This window comes from Glycine soja, chromosome 12 (assembly GCF_004193775.1).
Source record: "Glycine soja cultivar W05 chromosome 12, ASM419377v2, whole genome shotgun sequence".
Lineage (NCBI taxonomy): Eukaryota > Viridiplantae > Streptophyta > Magnoliopsida > Fabales > Fabaceae > Glycine > Glycine soja.
Window position 1 is genome coordinate 20529035 of NC_041013.1, and position 6667 is coordinate 20535701.

The window sequence follows — 6667 nt, forward strand, 5'->3', positions numbered from 1 at the left end:
ACACCACAACAAAATGGTGTATTAGAAATGTGTAATAGAACTTTAATGGATATAGTTAGGAGTATGTTAAGCAATTCAACATTACTTGTATCTTTGTGAATGTATGACTTGAAAACTGTCATGTATTTGTTGAATAGGGTTCTTAGTAAGGTAGTTCGAAAGACACCTTTTGAACCGTGGACGAATAGGACACCCAATATAAGGAATCTGCATGTTTGTGGTTGCCAGGCATAAATAAGGATTTATAATTCGCAAGAAAGAAAATTAGATGCAAGAACAATTAATGGATATTTGATTGGTTATCCAGAAAAGTCAAAGGGGTATATGTTTTATTGTCATAATCATAGTATTAAAATTGTCAAAACTTGAAATGCAAGGTTCACTAAAAATGGTGAAACCAATGGGAGTATAGTTCCATGAAAAGTGAAAATTAAAGAAGTTAGAGTGCAAGTCCCTTTAGCTTGTGCCTCTAGCAGTAAGGTGATTGCTCCTTTAGTTGTTGTTAAACACAATAATGAAGAAGCACAATGCAATAATGAGCCCATAATACATAATGAACCTATTGTGGAAGAATCGCAAGAAGTAGCGTTAAGGAGGTCTCAAAGAGAAAGGAGACCAACTATTTCAAATGACTATATGGCATACCTTTATGAAATAGAAATAGACTTAAGTATTAATGATAATAATCAAGTTTCATTTTCACAAGCAATAAGCTATGGTAATTCTAAGAAGTGATTAAATGCCATGAAAGAAAAAATAAATTCCATGGAACATAATGGTGTTTGGGACCTTGTAGAATTACAAAGGGTTGTAAGAGAGTTGGTTGTAAGTTGGTGTTCAAGACTAAATGTGACTCTCATGGCAACCTTGAATGTTACAAGGCTAGACTTGTTGTTAAGGGATTTACTCAGAAAGATGACATTGATTATAAAGAGATGTTTTTACTGGTCTCACGAAAGGATTCTTTCAGGATTATCATGACATTATTAGCCCATTATGACTTGGAGCTACATCAGATGAATGTGAAAACTACCTTTATTAATAGAAATTTAGAGGAGAATGTTTATATGGACCAACCAATGGGGTTCTCAGTTGTAGGAAAGGAACACATGGTGTGCAAATTAAAGAAATCATTATACGGTCTTAAGCAAGTTTCCTGCCAATGATATTTTAAGTTTAATGATACCATTATTTCCTTTGGATTTAAGTAAAATACTGTTGATCGGTGTATATATCTGAAGGTCAGTGGGAGTAAGTTTATTTTTCTAATCTTGTATGCTGATGATATATTGCTTGCAACTAATGATCATTTTCTTCTTCATGAGACTAAGAAGTTTTTCTCTAGTAACTTTGAAATGAAGGATGTGGGTGAGGCAAGTTATGTGATAGGGATAGAAATATTCAGAAATAGATCACAAGGATTATTAAGCTTGTCTTAGAAAGCATATATCAATAAAGTACTAGAGAGATTTAGGATGGAAAAGTGCTTAGCATCACCTGTTCCAATTCATAAATGAGACAAATTTAGTCTCACACAATATCATAGAAATGATTTGGAACAAGCACAAATGGAAGCAATTCCGTATGCATCAGTTGTTGGAAGTATTATGTATGGTCAGATCTGTACTCGACCAGACATAAGCTTTGCAACTAGAATATTAGGAAGATATCAAAGTAACCCAAGAATGGAATATTGGAAATCTAAAAAGAAAGTTCTGAGATACTTATAGGGAATGAAAGATCACATGCTTACATATAAGAGGTATGATCTAGCATGGAAGCTGAATTTGTAGCATGTTTTGAGGCTACAATTTAGGCTAATTGGCTACGAAACTTTATTCCAGGGTTTGGAATTATTGACAGTATTGCTAGGCCATTGAAAGTGTATTGTGATAACTCCGCAACAGTATTTTTCTCTAAGACCGACAAGTACTCTAAGGGTGTTAAGCATATGGAATTGAAGTACTTTGTCGCGAAAGAAGAAGTTCAAAAACAAAGAGTGTCAATAGAACATATTAGCACAAATCTTATGATAGCAAAACCTTTGACAAAGGGATTATCGCTTAAGACATTTATGGAACATGTTGAAAGTATGAACATTATTCTTATTGATGATCACTAAGTGTAATTTACCCTATGTATTTTTATTCACACTCCGAGCTCATTTATGATACGTTTCCGATTACTTGTTCTTTATGTTTGCATGCATGTTTGTGCTAGAATAATGTTAACAGGTTTGTCTTGAATAAAGAAATTATGTTGGAACAATTATGTGCTCCTAACTAATGGTCATATTAAGGAGAAGACTCATTTGTAGTACATGGAATGGACTATGTCGATTAAGTGATGTACAACTGTCATAACTCGAATTGGTTTTTATTCTTAATCATAAAATAATGATGTACCCAATGTATAGAACGGTTTAGTCATTTTAATGCGCATTATGTTAGTTTAATCTATGTATTTATTTAGTTCTTAATGTTTATTAATGTTATATGAGTCAAGTGGGAGAATGTTAGAATTAATGTCTCATGTGAAAGGCATGTAAATTATGTAGGGGCTAATAAATAAATAAATAATAATTAAAGACTAAATTGTAACTGGGTGGGTTAAATAAGAGAAGTTTCTAGAGGTAACTACTACTTGATGAGAGTATTGGTTATAAAATAGATTAATACACACTAACATGAAACTATGTTTCCTTCCTGTCAGAAAAGTGTTCTCTCTAATCTCTAGCCATCACAAATGTAGAGAGACAAAAATAATAGTCAAGGGAGTGAAATCTTATTTCTCTTCTTTTCCAAGAAATCAAAGTACACTGGAGAGAAACACTACTAGAAAAAATAGATTTAACATGGTTACTTTAACATTGGTTTTCTGAAAAACCGATGTTAATTAACTGACGTTAACATCGGTTGTTAAAAAACTGATGTTAACATTAAATATGTAACCGATGTTAACGTCAGTTAATTAACATCGGTTTTTTAGAAAACTGATGTTAATGTAAAATTGGTTAACATCGGTTTCTTCTAGAAAACCGATGTTAAAGTTGACATCATTTAGTTAACATCGGTTTTGTATTGATAACTGATGTTGGACTTACATTTTAAAATATCAGAACGCGAGCCCTATTTTGCTTGCACTTTGTTCTTCTCCATTGAAGGTTCTTCTTCGTGACTGTTTGTCTTTGCTTAACATCTAGGTACGTTTCACCACTCTATCTTCTCTTTACCATGTTGTATTCAGTACCATGGGTGAGTTTGGGGAACTCATGCTCACTACAATTATTTTTCAATATTTCTGCTACAAGGGTTTGGTTTGGGAAACTCGTGGTCACTGCAAGGTCTGTTTGGGGTGCTCACTTTGCACTTCAATTAGACAGCTCACATGGTCTCACGGCAAGGTAATTCACGGTGTCCTTTGTATGCTTCATGGGTAGCTAGGTAGGTGTTCTGCATTTTCTTTTATTGTTGTGTGTTTCTGCCAAGGTCCAACAATGAGTGAATGTCAACATTCATGTTTGTAAGGTATTATGTGTGGTTGACAAGTCTGGAACTAGGAGAGTTCCAATGGGCTAACACAATTTTAACATTGGTGATGTTAAACACTATGTGTCTATTCAGGCAGAAACACTTGGAATTATCAAGTACTGAATGAGAGTGGGACATCACCCACCCATCATAGTCATGGAATTTGATTCCTTGCCTTTTTCTTTTTCCCAGCGAAATATACATTTAGAGTTGGACATATATAACAATAGTCCCACTCTGAGTTAACCAAGACATTGTTGGTTGATATGTCTCTGTGCATTATTGGAGGGGTGCAGCCATGATGAAGATATGACAGAGCATGTGTAGTGCTTGAGGTTGTGACTAAGTTTGAATGTTTGTTAGCCATGCACGGCTTGACAAGGGTTTTAGGGAACCAAATAGATTGTGGGATATGTCAAGCTTTTGTAATTTTGTGAGATTTGTAAGGTAAATGGGCAAGGTTGCATTGATTTTGTTGTGAGATAAATCTAAGATGGTAAGATTTTTCAAGGACACTAATTCACGAGGAATGGAACCTTGAACGATGTTGCTAGATATGACTAGGCTCTGTAACAGGATAAGATTTCCTAGTGAAAGAGGTATGGCACCATCAAGGTAATTTCTAGACAAATTGAGATGAGTGAGTTTGGGAAGTTACCGATTTCAATTGGGATTGTCCCTCTTAGTCCACTTCCTAAGACCTCTAGCCATTCTAAATTCTTGGAAGCATAGAGGATTAGTGTTTCAAATTAAATCCCTTGTGTAGAATTCGAGTCTGTGATTCTAGTTATGCTTCCAATATCATTGCAAGATACACCATCCCACAAATATTGCGGGTATCTGATTGCGATCTATTCCACCATCCATTCTTTAATATAGCATTTGCTTCCAATTGAAGCTTTGATGGTGTAGGCATGGCTTCTAAATCTAATACAATCCCTATAATAACCACACCCTAAATAACAAGAAAAGTTTGAACTCGGTTATGAGCTAACTAGCTAATGGGTAGTATTTCTTAGAGATGAAAAGTTTATTTCTAAGATGTATGAGAAACTGAACTTTTGTTAAGTTCTGTAGCTAACATGCTAGTTGTCCATCCTTTTATTCTTAATCACTAGGTTGACTACAACACTTACAAGGATAGAATTTGACACTTTGCCCCATTGAGAGTGCAACACATTTGTCACGGCATTGCTCGACTTAGAGTTCACTTTGGAATAGTCATATGTAGCATGTCACAAAATGTACATTAAAATTTATAGAACGAAATTCTTACTATATCTGTTTGTCTAGTTTTGATTTTAGTACTTTAGTTTTGAGCATGTTATATAGAAACTATTTGCTTTGGTGTAGCAGTTGCTTTGTTGTACCAATATACTAGTAGCATATTTATATAGATACATGTATATGTGCTGAAGACCAATGATGCATCATACTAGAAAACAAAGAAAAGGTATAATAACACCTTTGTCAGCCACAATTTAGAATATCATAGAAAATCTTGGTAGGGAAGAACCTTTAGCCTGATAGATCTATTATTTTATTTCCCTAAGATGTATTTCTCCTTGGATTCCCTATATCTAGCTTTTGTTGTGTTGGAAATATTCAAGTACTTGTAGTAGTTTATAGAATTTTTGTAATGTAATTTTTTTAATACACTGCAAAAAATGGTTTCTGTAATATAAACAAATATATTAGAGAAACTAGTTTTGTAATATATGAAAAATATAATACATAAAATAATTCCTATTATATTAATTTATACGTTACTGGAAGAAGCTTAAAACCTTCAGCTATCCTATAAGTAATTATATTACAGGTACAAGCCTAACAGATTCACGAGGTTAGCCAGTAGCTCATGGGCTTTCTTAGGTGAAATTCCATTTCTATCATTCTTTAGCCTTTTAAGTTGAGAAAAAAACGTAGCGCACACTCATTTGGTGTAGCTAAAGCATCAATTCAAATGGTTGGACCCCAAAATTAATATTGAACCCAGTTGCACCAAATGAATGAGTTCTTCCTTATTGCTTAATATATAAGACTAAACAAGAACAACAATGGCATTTAACCACAAAATAGGCGCGAACTAAGGTTGAGGTAGTAAACAGTGAAGCCTAATGGCATTGTAAAGTTAATTGTCAAGTTTTTTCAATTTTTTTTTATTTTGTAAATGCAAGGGAATTTTATGTTGATTTTCATAACAAAGGAGACATCAATGCAGCTGACACAAAATAGAAAGGATAGAGATTAAGTAACAACATGTGTATATGAGAGAGAGTGCCCGTGAGGAGAATTGGTTTCATTCTCACCTTTTGTGTATGAATAACATCTACTGAGGATGATAGAATGATGTCCAAGCCCCAACATGATAGGAGCAGTACTTGAACATCAATTGGAGCTGAGAAGGTGTGCTGCCAATTAGTTGACCATTGGCTTGTGTAACTAATATATAACTTATTTTTTAACTGCACCCCTTGTAATTCCTTGTAATTATAGGTCTTTGAAATATGAAAGGAGGTGCAGCAACAACTATTATGAAATTGCATTCCCGTCAGTTTTGTAAAAACCTTCTATGGTATAATGGTAAAATCCACAATTAGAATAGAACACTAGCTAGCTAGCTAGGTAATAAATACCCAGGGTGAACATGACATCCATATATTTATAGGAAAAATCTTCTATGAAATTGAATTTTGGGCAGTTTTGTAAAAACCTTCAATGAAATCAATGGCTAGTTCTGATTAGTTAGCTAGTTTCGATGTTGCTGCTCTGACACAACACAACAGATTAGGAAGAACCCTAAACAAACAAGAAACCAATGGTTATGGAGTTAGGGCAATAGACGGTGGAGCTCTCCACCCTCGTCACACGTGCCACTAACAATAAGTCCTCCAATTCGTTAGCACATTATTGTTAGCAGCGAGTGTGACAAGGGTGGAGAGCTCCACTATCTGTTGCCCTAACTCCCTAGCCATTGGTTTCTTGTTTGGTTAGGTTTCTTCCCGATCTATTGTGTTGTGTCAAAGCAGCAACATCGAAACTAGGGTTTTAAGCAAAACAAAATAGGGTTCTTCCCGATCTGTTGTGTTATATCTCACTTAGCATGGAAATATTTAATTTGTAGGAACTCTTTGTCC